The sequence below is a fragment of the Triticum urartu genome, chromosome 1 (assembly GCF_003073215.2).
Source record: "Triticum urartu cultivar G1812 chromosome 1, Tu2.1, whole genome shotgun sequence".
In the NCBI taxonomy this organism is placed as follows: Eukaryota; Viridiplantae; Streptophyta; class Magnoliopsida; order Poales; family Poaceae; genus Triticum; species Triticum urartu.
The window spans coordinates 244,714,703-244,731,435 of record NC_053022.1 but is presented as its reverse complement, the minus strand read 5'-3'; positions in this window follow the sequence as shown (position 1 = coordinate 244,731,435).

Genomic DNA, 16,733 nt, shown 5'->3' with positions numbered 1-16,733 from the left:
TACGCCTTTATTGTCACGAGATAAAAGAGTTGATGAGGTGCCATTAGGCATCAGATAAATCTGATGAATGCCAACAGCAAAAAAATGTAGTATATCCGAAGTCCTGAAGTCTACTTGTGATGTTCTAATGAATTTCATCTGTACTTTGTTGTTGAACGGTGATGCTTGTGGTTGGTGAAGTGTTACTCTACGTCGACTGCAGAAATTTGTTCCGCCAAAGACAACCACACTGGCATACACATTTGATCACCACGCTAGCAGCAACAACCTGAACGGCTTGAAGAGGCTGGCGACGCCACACGGAACCTATACACACAAGGAGAGGGGCAGAAGAGTAGGAAATGCTAGACAAGGATTGGATTCTCAAGGAATTCAGACCCCTTTGGCTTTTCGACATGCAAATAGTCAGGCGCAAACAACATATTCCACACTCAGTCGAGTTTGCACAGTACTAGTTGATTCACCCGGCACCTTGAAGTTAATTTGCATTTTTTTTCTTTTAGAAAATGACGAGGACCCTCGGCATTTGCATTTGGACGATGCATGCAACCACTTTATTAATTATTCACACAAGACCTTACAAAGTCATACAACAATAAGACTAAAGCCACTGTCTAGACAACATCTGTCGCTACTTCCTATCCAGTTGATGTAGGATGCTGATAGTCTGGGCCTAATACCAAACAGACCTCACAGCCAAACCTAACATCTAAGACCTGAGCTTCCAACCAGGACGGCTGCCGGGTATGGGGCACCCACCAGTCCGGTGCACTCCTCAATCAGGACGGCTGTTGGGTATGAGGCCGCCGCAGCCACCTACCACCAATCCATCTTCAGTGTTGTACTGCTGCATCTACCTTGCCCGGTCTAGCTGCCGTCGACGCCACCACGACGCTACAATCCTGCGCTCGTCCATCATCACGTCCACCGACGAGACCCCGCTGCTCCATGCCGCTAAGACCCGCCGTTGTCGACGTGTTAGATGCCACACTGCTCCTCCGACGCGAAACACCACCTGTTGCCACTGGTCCCATCCCCTCCGCCTGCAGTTCCTCAAACCGAGAGCCCAAACGCCCCAGGCGGCGCCTCCAAGAAAGGTACGACACACGCAGAGCCGCCGCCGCCCAATCTAAGGAGATTTAGGGTTTTCACTCGGGCATGGGGTCGGGGTGGAGGGCAGGGACCTCGACAGCGCCTGCAAGGAGGAGAACGGCGACCCCGGCCGTCGTCGCCATCGGGATGAACGAGTCATCCAGAGTTTCCTCCAGTCCGATGTCACCTCTACCAGCCCCCGCGAACGCACCAAGGCTGACATCCGCGATCGTAAGCCACCAAGTGCAGCGGGAGAGAGCCTGCAGCACGGAGGAGATCCAACGGCGACTCACCGCCCATGCGGTCAAGACGATGTCCATCCACCCCCCGCGAACATCGCCAGCCGAGGGCGCCGTCGCCATGCCTAACGGGGCCGCCGCCCCTGGTCTAGGTTCCTCTAGAAGACCGGAGTAGCGAGATCCGCCATGAGCGACGAGATCCGGCACCGCATGGCCGACGCCATCGCCCAAGCCCGCCGTCGATAGATCCCGCCGCCGGGAGCCCGCACGCTGTCGGGAGTCCCACACCCATGGATCTGGTCACCCGTGCACCTCCGCGAGTCTGCCGCCTCCGGTATTCGCCACACCGTCGGGAAGGCCCCACCCCGCGGATTAGGACGCCCGTGCCTCCGCGGATCCGGGAACGGGAGGAGAGACCCTCCGCCGCCACCGTAGCACGCACGGGCTTTGCCCGGCGCCGACCATCGGCAGCGGCGGAGCGGGAGAAGGGCGCTGGAGGGGCTAGGCGGCAGCGGCTGAGCCCTCCTGAGTCGCCCGCGGGGGAGGCGACGCGAGAGGGACGTGGGGGAGCAACGAGATGGTGGTCGCCCTGGTGCTGGCGACGGAACGGAGCGACGAAGACGGCGGCGGGTTGAGCTCCTAGGCGAGATGCGTTTCCTGAGCTAATTTGCATATGAATAATAACAGAACATAATAGTAGTATGTTGCAGATCTGTTAGACGTTGAGTCACGATTCCTGAAGGATGGTGTGCGGATCTTCTTTCAGGTCAGTTGCTCCATCACATGTCAGCGCCACCCTCGTGTTTCTCTCCCTTCGCTTTTCGCCGCACAACTCGTGTCGCTAGCTAGCTCGATCATGTGAGATTCTTCCTACGGACACAAAAAAACTCCATAATAGATATAGACTATGAAATATCCAACACCGTGCCGGGTGTATAGCCACCACGTCTCGCCTTCCTTCATTTGTGTCTTTTCTTGGTAAAAAGAAACGCTGCGAGTATGGAGCATGCATGATTGAATCTCCGGCAGTGTCGATCGGCCATCCACACTGACAATCAGACAACCACACTGTCATAAACATTTAATCACCTTAGAACATCCCACGCTAGCAGCAGCAACGGGTGTGTTTGGTAGGCTACATACAACCCAACTAGACCCGGACAGGATGAAAATGGGCCATTTGGTTACCCGCAAACCGGCCTGGCTCGCATCGGCACGGAACTTAAAGCACCCCAGAACCTGGCTCGCTAGGAACGCTCGACTCGGCCGTTTCCAGTGAGCCAGGCTGAGTCGGGCGGAAAATGAAGACGCCGCGTAGGGTGCGATGCAGGGGGGTGCGGTCGGAGATGGCTAGAGGGGAAAATCAACCGAGGCGGGGTGGCACGAAAGATACCCCACCACCCCATTTACTCGCTCACCCCTAGTTGTAGGAAAAGCCCTATTATTGGCACTGCCGGAGGTGACTCGGATCTGCGGCTGTGACGGCGGTGGCGACTCAGATCTACGGCTGCAACACTTCCCTTCAGCAGCAAGTGGCGGCAGTAGCACTCCCCTGTAGCGGCGGCTGCTTCTCCCTTTCTTCTTCGACTCTGCCCGGCCATCCTCGTTTAGGGTCGATAGCATCATCGCTGACCGCATCATGGATGTCGCTTAGGTTGTGGATGAACGGACGAATCTTCTAGTTCAGGCAGTATCGCTGATAGCTGTGGCTCAAGCATGGATCATGTTAGTCCATAAGAGAGTTGTTCGTCAGAATGAGAAACCTCTCATCCGGTATGGTCCGGTATTAATCCGGGATCAGAAGAGGATAGCAAATCTGAACTACGTCTACAAATGCAATGACATAAAGGCTCTATGGATGCTTCGAATGAAAAGAGCACCTTTTGCCAGGCTTGTGAGACGTTTAGGAGCAGGGGGCTGCTACAAGATAGCATCCACATCATTGTGGAAGAGCAAGTGACCATGTTCCTCCATGTTGTTGATCATAACCAGAGGTTCGGGGTTGTAACACCACCTTTAGGAGATCAATGGAGACCATCTCCAGGTACTTCAAGCAAGTGTTGTGTGTTCTTGGGGAGCTCAGAGGAGAGATGATTAGATCACCAACCAGTCAGGCTCCTACCAAGATTCACACTAGCCCAAGATGGTATCCATACTTCAAGGTGAGCACTGACAATATGTAGTTCATGCCTTGATATGTTGCTATTGTTTTTCTATAGACTAACATCATATTGTAATGCCATTCCAGGATTGCATTGGAGAAATAGATAGTACTCATGTCACTGCCAGAGAGTGCCGAGGTCACAAGCTGCAACATATAGAGGGAGGAAGCACTACACAAGTCAGAATGTGCTAGCTGTTGTTGACTTCGATCTGAAGTTCACATATGTGTTGGCTAGCTGGGAAGGATCAACACATGATGTTAATATTCTCAGTGACAACATGAGTCGTCATGATGGCATCAACATCCCCAATGGTAAGTTCTACCTAGGAGATGCTGACTATGCATGTCGGCCAGGTGTTCTTCTACCCTTCAGGAAAACCATGTACCATCTGAACTAGTTCTCTAGTAGGAACTATCCTAGGACTCCCCAGGAACTGTTCAATCTCGGACACTCCAGCCTTAGAGTTACCGTTGAGAGGGACTTTGGAGCTCTGAAGAACAAGTTTAAGATCATGGATCAGAAGCCATTCCACCCTTAGCCTACCCAGGTCAATCTTGTTCTTGCATGTTGCATCATTCACAACTGGATCCTGCAATGGGGAGTTGATGAACTTGTGCCGGAGAAGGAAGACGTGATTCCTGATGAGGTGGTCAGCTCCGGCCATGGTGTGGAGGCGTTTGACAACGAAGAAGGGAAGAACAAAAGGTTGGAGTGGGCTAAGGCAATATGGGATAACAAAGGTCACACAAGGATCTCAAGCACAAGAAGAAGAAGAAGAAGAAGAAGAAGAAGAAGAACAAAGAGGCAACAACAAAAGAGAAGAAAAGCGACACAACAACATCAGAAGAACAGGAAGAGGAAGAGGATGAACTTTCACCTAGTTAGGATCGTTGAACTTTGCACTATTCAGCCATATTGGCTCTTAATAACTTGTATTATCATTTGCTAGTAGGTAGGACAAACTGCTATTTGTTTCCTAGTTAGGAGAAGACAATTTTGAGTGTGTGTGGTAAGGTCATCACTAGTAAGAAGTAGTAATCACATCTTACGTGAAACAGTGCGTTGACTACTTGACCCTCTCATACAAAAAGCCTAATGCAGATAAGCAAAGTACATGCAAATGTTGGTTTTATCTTGCATTTATTCAGCCAGATTCAATTGGGACAAGTATGTAAAATGCCCTAAAACAAAGACATGAACCAAACACATCCAATATGAACAGCTTGAAAAGGCTGGCGAGTGGTGACGTGATACGGCGTGAATAATATATACATGGAGTTGCAGGGCCGGGCGAGTAGCAGATGTTAGACATGGATTGGATTCTCAAGAGTTCATGCCCCCTTTTGCTTTTGGACATGCAAATAGTGAGTCAGCGCAACAAACATAATGGCATCTTCATCCGCAGCCTGTAAATTTTCTCCCGCATGCTTCCAGGGATAGGGGGACCAGTCTGCGGACATAGATGTAGGAGACCGTCATCCAACGCCATCCACATATATTTCAAGAAAAATCCGAACCAAAAGGACAAAATACGTTCAAACACAACTTATTTCATTAAAATTCCGATATTATTTACATAAAAGGTCGATATTTCCACCATTTAACTAAAAACTAGAAGAAGAAAACTAAACCCTATACCGGACCAACACCTCGTACTCATGTGTAACGCCCGGATAATCATGCTACAGTGATCTCACGTTAATGGTGACACGTCACCTCTGTCACTGTAATTAATCTTGGATTAATTCAAAACCGTTTCAAATTTAAATCCTAGATAAGTCAAACGTCAAAAGTTTTCAAATACTAAAATAAAGTGTTCGGGCTATGTCTAATATTGCATCGGTAATTATGGCGAAGTAAACACCTTTTTATAAAATGCCTAAATACTTTTAGATGAATTAAACAGGAAAGAAATAATAAAACCCCGACGCCGTGCCCTTCGCCGTCGCCGCCTGGACCGCGCCTCCGCCTCGACCTCCCCGTCGCCGGACCCCCCCCTCGCCGGCCTGCATCCTCCTCGCCGGACCGTCCCCATCTCTCCACCCCGAGCCCCATTGCCCCGATCCCTACACCCCCTCGGTGAGCCCCGCCGCCGCGCTCGTCTCTGCCGCTCCCCTGCTACTCTGCCGCTGCCGCGCGACCTCGCCGACGCCGTGGCCGCTGGCGCCGCCTCTCCTCTGCTCTCCCTCGACGCGCCGTGGCCCGTGTCGTTCACCCGCTCCGGCCGCGCGTCCTGCTGCCGCTGCTCACACCCCCGCTCGGCTCCACCGCGACCTTGCCCCGCGCTGCCCCCGCTTCTGCTCTGCTGCCGCTGCCCACCGCTCGCCGGGCCTCGCCCCCTCCCCCCTGCTCACCCACGCGCGTCCGCGCTTGCCGCTGCCGCGGCCACGCCGCGCCCGCGCCCTGTGGCGCCCCTGCTTCCCCCCCCCTCTGCTCCGCCTTCGGCCGCGGCCAAGCCAACGCCCGCGGCCCGCCGTCGCCTCGGGCCTTTGCTCGCCGGCGTGCCCATTCGGGCGACACCGCGCCCCGTCGGACGCCCACGGTCACGGCCTTGCCCCGGCCCTCCTCGCCCCGGTGATTTGGGCGAGCGCCCAGTCGAGCGCCGCAACGCCCGACCCGCCATAGCACCCGAACCCGCTAAGGCCCCTGGGGCCACTGACATGGGGCCCCAGCCCCAGAACGTTTTGTTAAAAAAAATAGGAATTAAAAATAATATGTAAAATAAATAAATAGATAATAATAATTTAATTAATTAATTAATTAATTAATTAAGTTAATTAATTATAATTAGATTAACCTAATCACTAATTAACCTAATTAACTGTTAGTTAATTAAAACAGAGTATGACGAACGGGACCCACCTGTCAGGTTGACCAGTCAACACCTCTGTTGACTGCTGACGTCATGACGATGTCAGCAAGCACTATTCTGGATAATGTTGATTAAATTAAATAAATAAATCCTAAAAATGATTTAAATCTTTTAAAATGAATATAAAATAAACCGTAGCTCGGATGGAAAAACTTTGTACATGAAAGTTGCTCAGAACGACGAGACAAATCCGGATACGCAGGCCGTTCGTCCGCCACACATCCCTAACCTATCGAACTCGCAACTTTCCCCCTCCGGCTCCTCTGCCCAAAAACGCGAAACACTGGGGATACTTTCCCGGATGTTTCCCCCTTCCCCGGTATCACCTCTTACCGCGTTAGGGCACCCCTAGCACCGATACTTGTCATGTCATACATCGCTATGCATCTGTTTGCTTAAATATTTATTGTTCTTCCCCCTCTTCTCTCGCTAGACACCGAGACCGACGCCGCTGCTACCCAGTACGACTACGGAGTTGACGACCCTTCTCTCTTGCCAGAGCAACCAGGAAAGCCCCCCCCCCTTGATCACCAGATATCGCCTACTCTCCTCTATACTGCTTGCATTAGAGTAGTGTAGCATGTTACTATTTTCGTTATTCCTATCCTGATGCATAGCCTGTCCTTGCTACTACTGTTGTTACCTTTACCTGCAATCCTATTGCTTAGTATAGGATGCTAGTTTATCATCAGTGGCCCTACATTCCTGTCCGTCTGCCATGCTATATTATCGGGTCGTGATCACTCGGGAGGTGATCATGGGTATATACTATATACTTTATACATGATACATGTGGTGATTAAAGACGGGTCGGCTCGTAGGAGCACCCGCGAGTGGATCTTTGAGGCGGAGCGACAGGGCAGGTTACGACCACCTAGGAGAGAGGTGGGCCTGGCCCTGGTCGGCGTTCGCGGACACTTAACACGCTTAACGAGATCTGGGTATTTGATCTGAGTTTGGCCATTTGGTCTATACGCACTAACCATCTACGCGGGAGTAGTTATGGGTATCCCGGCGTCGTGGTATCAGCTGAAGCCTTCGTGATGTCAGCGACTGAGTGGCGCGCGCCAGATTGGAACGTAAGCCTGCTCTTGTATTAAGGGGGCTAGTTCTGCTTCCGGCCGTGTTCGCAACGTGCAGGTGTGCTAAGGGCGATGGGCCCAGACCCCTGTGCGCTTAGGTTTAGACCGGCGTGCTGACCTCTCTGTTGTGCCTAGGTGGGGCTGCGACGTGTTGATCTTCCGAGGCCGGACATGACCCAGGAAAGTGTGTCCGGCCAAATGGGATCGAGCGTGTTGGGGTATGTGGTGCACCCCTGCAGGGAAGTTAATCTTTTCGAATAGCCGTGATCTTCGGTAACAGGACGACTTGGAGTTGTAGCTTGACCTTATGACAACTAGAACTGGATACTTAATAAAACACACCATTCCAAGTGCTAGATACAACCGGTGTTCGCTCTCTCACAGGGCGACGAGGGGAGGATCATCGGTTAGGATTATGCTATGCGGTGCTACTTGGAGGACTTCAGTCTAATCTCTTCTACATGCTGCAAGACGGAGGCTGCCAGAAGCGTAGTCTTCGAAAGGACTAGCTATCCCCCTCTTATTCCGACTTTCTGCAGTACAGTCCACATATGATACCCTTACTCCATTTGATACCCATGCATATGTAGTGTAGCTCCTTGCTTGCGAGTACTTTGGATGAGTACTCACGGTTGTTTTCTCCCCCTTTTCCCCCTTTCCTTTCATTCTGGTTGTCGCAACCAGATGCTGGAGTCCAGGAGCCAGACGCCACCGTCGATGACGACTCCTACTACACCGGAGGTGCCTACTACTACGTGCTGCCCGCTGACGACGACCAGGAGTAGTTTAGGAGGATCCCAGGCAGGAGGCCTGCGCCTCTTTCGATCTGTATCCCAGTTTGTGCTAGCCTTCTTAAGGCAAACTTGTTTAACTTATGTCTGTACTCAGATATTGTTGCTTCCGCTGACTCGTCTATGATAGAGCTCTTGTATTCGAGCCCTCGAGGCCCCTGGCTTGTAATATGATGCTTGTATGACTTATTTTATTTGTAGAGTTGTGTTGTGATATCTTCCCGTGAGTCCCTGATCTTGATCGTACACGTTTGCATGTATGATTAGTGTATGATTAAATCGGGGGCGTCACAAGTTGGTATCAGAGCCGACTGCCTGTAGGAATTCCCCTTCCACACTCCTTGGCCGAAGTCGAGTCTAGGCATTGCAAAAACTTTTACTAACTTGGCTGTGTGCCTTACGGGCCCACGTCGCCATCGGGTGATACTAGGATCTTTTACTCCTCGACCTTTACTCTGGGACTCTGAACTCTCTCCTACTCGGGTTAAACAATTTTACTAACTCTAACACTAGGATCCCGTGACCACGTTCACCCCAAAGTTGGATAAGCCCTAGTTATTCTTTAGAGTAGTACTTGAACATTATCCACATTGTCATTTGACTCCTGTGAAAACATCTTTGTTTTCAGATGGAACCCACGAGGCAGGTCGTGCGCCACACGACGGCCATTGGTGCCTCAGGATCACCTGCTGTGTTAGTTGAGATGATGACCTATCTGGGTTATCGCTGGCACCCTGAGTACACCATCTATGAGGAGTATCAGGACTTCAACCAGGAGCAGTACCGTGCCATCGTCCACCTCTACTCTCGGGAGTATGACTCCACTACTGTGCTGCACACTGCTCATGGTGTTGGAGTGGCTATCGATATGGCGGTCCACGATGCTGCTTATGCTGCTCTGACACGTCTTCGTGGAGAGTATCAGGAGTTGGATACCTCCCCCTTCAGGCACATTGCTATCGCATCCGATGTTGGTGCGGAGGGATACTACACTGCTGCCTACTCCACTGTCACCCGAGAGCCCTTCTACCATCAGGACCTGGTTCTGCATGCTGATGGGCTGGATAGAGCTAACCGAGCTCTTCGCCACGAGTTGTACACCACCCGTCAGCACCTGTATCGTGCTCTGACGCTGTTGCACCCCTCTGTCCGCTCTGGTGATCTGTCGCGTTCTGCGATCTACCCTGCCCGGACCATGATGCCCCAGGGCGTCGGCTGGCCAGATGTGGGAGGCTACTCTCCTGCATTGGGTCCTCTCCTGCCACCTGCGCATCGGGTTCTGCACCAGAGTATCCGCGGACCCTAGGCTACTCGCGTGGAGGTCTTCCCTTCGCGTCACTACCAGCTGTCGGGCTACACCTACCTCCGCAGTGCCGCATGGGACTGACGTAGACTTGCTTATTAGTGTTAGCTGCATTCGCCGCGAGCCTGTGTGCCGCCTATGATGTCTTAGCCTATGCACCGAACTCTGTGTAACGAACTCTATGATGATCTCTTTTGTAAGATATGCCGACTACTATGTAGTATCTATCGTGCTACGTTTGTTGTGCATGTTTCATCATGAATGATTCTTGTTTTTTGCAATTCCTCAATGCTGAACTACCCCTGTTAAATATTAGCAGGATGGTTAGACCAGGTGGTCGTGGTCGTGGTGGCAACGCCCCACCACCGCCTGAGTACATGGCTGGGATGATGCAACAGTTTGAGCTGAATCGTCAGTTCATGGAGAATATTATGGCTCAGTTTCCTCGCCCCAATATGAACCAGCAGCCAACCCAAGTGACTCTGTAAGATTTCATGCGCCTCAACCCAACCGTGTACCGCAGCTCAACTCAGCCTCTGGATGCTGATGACTGGCTCCGTGACATCACCTATGAGATGGAGTCTGCTGATGTAGCCCTTGCCAGCTATGTCACCTTTGCTTCCTTCTTTCTGAAAGGACCCGCAGCTCAATGGTGGGACAGCCACAGGCGTACTCTGCCAGCTGGAACAATCATCACCTGGCCAGACTTCCAAGCTGCCTTCCGTGCTCGCTTCATTCCTCAGGGAGTCATGGACCGAAAGAAGCGTGAGTTCCGCAACCTCACCCAAGGCAACAAAACTGTGGAATCTTATCAGCGGGAGTTTCTGGACTTGTCCCGCTATGCTGAAGAAGACATTGCAACTGATGCACGCAGACAGGAGAAGTTCCATGATGGCCTTCAAGCTGACATCAAGCTCGCACTTCTAGTGCATGACTTTACTGATTTCGCCACCTTGGTGAACAAAGCCATCAACGTCGAAACTGGTCTGCAGGAATACCAGAGCTCTCACAGGCGCAACCGTGACACGGGCTCATCTTCAGGCCCGTCTTCGCAGAAGCGCAAGATATGGATCCCCAACAGCATGTACCAGCCGAATGCACCTACCCCAAGGCAGTCCTATGCTACACCTCGTCTGCCTGCTCCTCCAACTAGGCAGACAAGACTTCCAGCTCCACCACCACAAGCTCCTGTTCCCACTCCCAATAATGGCCTCTGCTACAAGTGTGGTCAGCCAGGTCACCGTGCTAGGGATTGCAATCAGAACCAGAATCAACTGGACCTCCCAGCAACTGGCCGTGGAAGCAACCAGCCTCGCAACAACAGTGCCAAGTATTATGGTTGTGTTCATGCCAACCATGTTGATCTCAATGAAGTTCTAGAACAGCCTGCTACCGTGATGGGTACACTCCTCGTAAATTCAGTACCAGCATCTGTTTTATTTGATACAGGAGCATCACATTCTTTCATATCAGCTGAGTTTGCATTCATGCATGGCATCAAATACGAAGAGATGAACACTGCGATTGTGGTACACACGCCTGCGGGCCAGTGTCAAACCTCTATGGTTAGTCACGATGTTCCCGTTGAAATTGAAGGGCTGGAATTCCTTGCCTCTCCCATCTTACTGAAGTCCTGTAGCATCGACCTCATTCTGGGAATGGATTGGTTGAAAGCGCATACTGCTTCTATAGTTTGCGCCACTAAGGTCGTCCATCTGCTACACCCTTCTGACGAAATAATTGCTTACCAAGCTCATCTAGTTCAGAACGTCGAGGCACGTCTTTATGCCTTGAATGCATTGAACGCTGCACCACTCGAGGGCATTGAAAACATTCCCGTCGTTCGTGAATTCCAAGACGTCTTCCCAGAAGAACTTCCAGGGATTCCTCCTGCTAGAGCTGTCGAATTCATCATCGACTTGAAACCCGGCACTACCCCTATAGCTAAACGACCCTACAAGATGCCGCCGCATGAACTCATTGAGCTTAAGGAGGAAATCGACAAATCTCTTGTCAAAGGTTTCATTCGTCCGAGTTGCTCTCCTTGGGGAGCACCTTCTCTCTTTGTTAAGAAAAGGGATGGGACAAATCGATTAGTCCAAGACTACCGTCCTATAAACCAAGCTACCATTCAGAATAAATATCCTCTTCCTTGGATCAATGATCTTTATGATCAACTGGCTGGTTCATCAGTGTTCTCCAAACTTGACTTGAGGTTGGGTTACCACCAGATCCGTGTTCGTGAGGAGGACATCCCAAAAACCGCCTTCGTGACTCGGTATGGGTCATACGAGTGCACCGTCATGTCATTCGGCTTAACGAATGCTCCCGCCACCTTCTCTCGTCTGATGAATTATATATTCATGGATTACCTCGACAATTTCGTCGTGGTTTATCTGGACGATATCCTTGTATTTTCTGAGAACGTGGAAGAACATGCTGGACATCTTCGTCTTGTGCTAGAAAAGCTTCGAGAGCACCAACTGTATGCTAAGTATTCCAAGTGTGAATTCTGGCTCCCCGAAGTAACCTATCTTGGGCATGTCATCTCCAAGGATGGTATTGCCGTCAACCCTGAACGAGTTCAGGCTATTCTCGATTGGACTCCTCCGAAGAACGTCAAGCAAGTCCGAAGTTTTCTCGGTCTCGCCAGCTATTGTCGTCGATTCGTCGAGAACTTCTCCAAGATTGCCAGGCCTCTGACTAATCTCTTGCATAAGGGTGTCAAGTTTGACTGGACAGACAAGTGTCAGGAAAGTTTCCAGGCGCTCAAAGACAAGTTGACTTCTGCCCCCGTACTTGCTCCACCTGATACTAAGAAGGACTTCGTCATTTACTGCGACGCTTCCCGTCAAGGATTAGGCTGTGTCCTAATGCAAGAGCGCAGAGTGATTGCTTATGCCTCTCGTCAACTGCGCCCTCACGAAGAAAACTACCCAGTTCACGACCTCGAGCTTGCTGTTGTCATTCATGCACTGAAGCAGTGGCGACATTACCTTCTCGGTAATCGTTGCGAGATCTTCACCGACCATCAAAGTCTGAAGTATCTATTTACTCGGCCAGATTTGAACCTACACCAGCAAAGATGGATGGAGACTGTTGCAGACTTTGACGTGGGTATATCCTATACCCCCGGCAAGGCTAATGTAATGGCTGATTCCTTGAGCCGCAAGTCTTACTTCAACCACCTCCAGGTCCACAAAGTTCAGCCCTCGCTTGCCGAAGAATTTAGAAGGCTGAACCTCCATATTGTTCCTCCGGGATCACTCGCTCCCCCTCCCGAAGGTTTCCCCAAACGGAACCTCCATGTTGTTTCCAAGGGTTCTCTCAATACCCTGGTTGCGAAACCAGATCTTGTGGACACCATCAAATGGTTACAGAGATGTGACGATGAAGTCCTCAAGATTAAGCGCGACCTCAAAAAAGGAAAGCCATCATTCTTCACTGTTGCTGACGATGGCGCCTTGTATTTCAAAGGCCGCCTAGTGGTACCATGTTCGAAGAAAAACCTGGATAAGACTAAAAGGGTTATGCAAGAAGCCCATGATACGCCTCTGTCCATCCATCCTGGTAGTACAAAGATGTACCAGGATATTCGTCAAAGATTGTGGTGGTCTAATATGAAGCAGGACATTGCTCGTTATGTTGCTGAGTGTGATGTTTGTCGCCGAATCAAAGCAGAGCATCAAAGGCCTGCTGGAACTCTGCAACCTATCTCTATTCCTGAATGGAAATGGGACCATGTTGAAATGGACTTCGTCACTGGATTTCCCAAATCTCAGAAAGGTAATGATGCTATTCTTGTCGTCATTGACCGGCTTTCCAAAGTTGCCCATTTTCTGGCGGTCAAAGAGACAATCACTGCTAGTCAGCTTGCTACTCTCTACATGGCCAGAATTGTTTCACTTCACGGTATCCCACTGGTTATCAGTTCAGACCGTGGCAGTTTATTCACTTCAAGGTTTTGGGAGAGTTTCCAAGTAGCTATGGGAACTCATCTGTCGTTCAGTACTGCATTTCATCCTCAGTCGCAAGGACAGGTTGAACGTGTCAACCAAGTTCTCGAAGACATGCTTCGAGCTTGTGTAATATCATTCGGCAAGAAATGGGAGGAATCTCTTCCATATGCCGAGTTCTCTTATAATAATAGCTATCAAGCTAGTCTGAAGATGTCCCCCTTCGAAGTGCTATATGGACGAAAGTGTCGAACCCCTCTGAACTGGTCAGAAACTGGGGAACGTCCACTCTTCGGTCCGGATATTATCCAACAGGCCGAAGAACAAGTTCGCATTATTCGCGACAATCTCAAGACTGCTCAGTCACGTCAGAAAAGTCAGTATGACCGTCATCACCAAGACATGGTCTATCAACCTGGCGAAAAGGCTTATCTTCGAGTTACACCAATGAAGGGTGCACACCGCTTCGGGATCAAAGGAAAGCTAGCTCCCCGCTATATCGGTCCTTTCACTATTCTCGAAAGGCGTGGAAAGGTGGCATATCAACTGGAGCTTCCGCCGAACCTTTCTCAGGTTCACGATGTGTTCCACGTGTCACAACTCCGACGTTGCTTCAAGGACCCAATCCGAGCAGTGGATCATGAAGTGCTTGAGTTGCAACAAGACCTCTCCTATAAAGAGCATCCGGTCCGCATTCTTGACCAAGCTGAACGCCGCACACGTCAGAAGGCGATCAAATTCCTCAAAGTCTAGTGGTCGAATCACTCTAAAGACGAAGCCACTTGGGAACACGAGGATCGTCTTCGCGATGAATACCCTGCAGTGTTTCCTTCTACCTCCTAAATCTCGGGACGAGATTTCTTGTAGTGGAGGAGATTTGTAACGCCCGGATAATCATGCTACAGTGATCTCACGTTAATGGTGACACGTCACCTCTGTCACTGTAATTAATCTCGGGTTAATTCAAAACCGTTTCAAATTTAAACCCTAAATAAGTCAAACGACAAAAGTTTTCAAATACTAAAATAAAATGTTCGGGCTATGTCTAATATTGCATCGGTAATTATGATGAAGTAAACACCTTTTTATAAAATGCCTAAATACTTTTAGATGAATTAAACAGGAAAGAAATAATAAAAGAAAATACAAAAGGGGAAAACAAAAAAAAAACAAAAACAAAAAGGAAACGCCCCCCCACTGGGCCAGACGGCCCAGCCGGCCAGGCCACCAACCGGCCCAACTGGGCAAAGGCCCAGCCGGCCACCCCCATTCCCCATATCCCCCACAACCCAAACCCTAACCCCACCCCGTCACCCACACCAGTTTCAAATAAAATATGTCTTAATTGTCGGTAAATTAGCGACAAAACTTTTTATAAAATGCTAAGATACTTTAGAATATTAACAAATAATAAAGAATAAAAGGGAAACAAAAAACAAAACAAACGCCCCCACTGGGACCAGTACGGCCCAGCCTGGCAGGCAACCCACTGGCAAGAGGCCAGCGCACACATTCCCATTCCACCCCCCAAAACCTAGACCCCACAAAACGTCCAGCCTCCCCTCTCGAAAACCCCTTCATCGCGGGGCACGCCCCCCTCCCCCCCGCGCAGGCCTCGGTCGCCGGCTGGCAACATCGCAATTCTCCCAGGTCGCCGGCACCCCCTCGCGCCGCATACCTCAACTCGCCGGCCCGTCCCTCTAAACCCGAGCCCCATAAAATAAAACTCGGTGCGAACGCCGCGCGCTCGTTCTCTGCGTTCCCCCACGACTGTACCTCGCGGCTCGCGTCGCGCGCCAAAGAACGTGCCGCTGAATGGTCTCTCTGCTTCCCGTCGACGCCCGTGGTGAAAATAACGGCGCGGCCGCGCGTCCGCGCCGCTGATCTAAACGCATCGCCTCACCGCGCTGCAAAGGTCCGCTGTCAAAAACTGGTTCTCTCTGTCTCGCGTGCGAAAATCAGCGCTCGCGAACTCGCACGGCCCTGCTACCCCCAAAGGACGGCGCCACACCCCAACGCTTGCCTGCTGCCGCGAACCTCCACGCAAGGAGAGCACACACATATTACCCCCCCTCTGCACGCTACGCACCAAACGGCCAACCGCCAAGCCGGAAAAACGCGTCGCCAGCCATCGGGCCTGTCTCGCGCGTGCCCGTAAAAGCGACCACTAAAAAAAGCGCCGTCGGCCGCCCACGGTCAAGGCTTTGCCGCTCTCAGCAATGGGCGCTGCGCAAAAAAGCGCTCGCCCGCTGCAAACGGCGTAAAAAACCGTCAAACCCCTGGGGCCCCTGCTGGGCCATCCAGCAACCGTTTTGTTAAACCACCAACCATATATGTAAACTCTTCATCGACTCTCTCATTTCATTATTACTTATTCGGCTCCATTAAAAGTTAATTCTTCTCCTTAGCCTAAATCTCTAATCTTCCTATTACTGTTAGTTATGTCGACCGAGTTGACGGCCCGCTGTCAGTTTGACCCACGTCCCTGTTGCCTGCAATGCTGCACTCTGCTGCGTCACTGCTGCGTAAGCACGCTAACTCTATTCTGGAAATACTAGTTGTCCAATTAATCCTCCACATTACCAGTGATTTACTCTTTTCCATCATCATACTCGTACGCTCGCTGGAAAAAAACTTTGTAACATGAATAGTTGCTCACGACGAGACGAATCCGGATACGCAGGCCGTTCGTCGCCACCTATCGAACTCGCAACTTTCCCCCTCCGGCTCCTCTGCCCGAAAACGCGAAACAGGGGATACTTTCCCGGATGTTTCCCCCTTCACCGGTACCACCTCTTACCGCGTTAGGGCACCCCTAGCACCGACTTGTCATGTCATGCATTGCTATGCATCTGTTTGCTTAATATTTATTGTTCTTCCCCCTCTTCTCTTGCTAGACACCGAGACCGACGCCGCTGCTACCCAGTACGACTACGGAGTTGACGACCCTCTCTCTCTTGCCAGAGCAACCAGGCAAGCCCCCCCTTTGATCACCAGATATCGCCTACTCTTCTCTATACTGCTTGCATTAGAGTAGTGTAGCATGTTACTGCTTTTCGTTAATCCTATCCTGATGCATAGCCTGTCCTTGCTACTACTGTTGTTACCTTTACCTGCAATCCTAATGCTTAGTATAGGATGCTAGTTTATCATCGGTGGCCCTACATTCTTGTCCGTCTGCCATGCTATACTATCGGGCCGTGATCATCGGGTATATACTATATACTTTATAC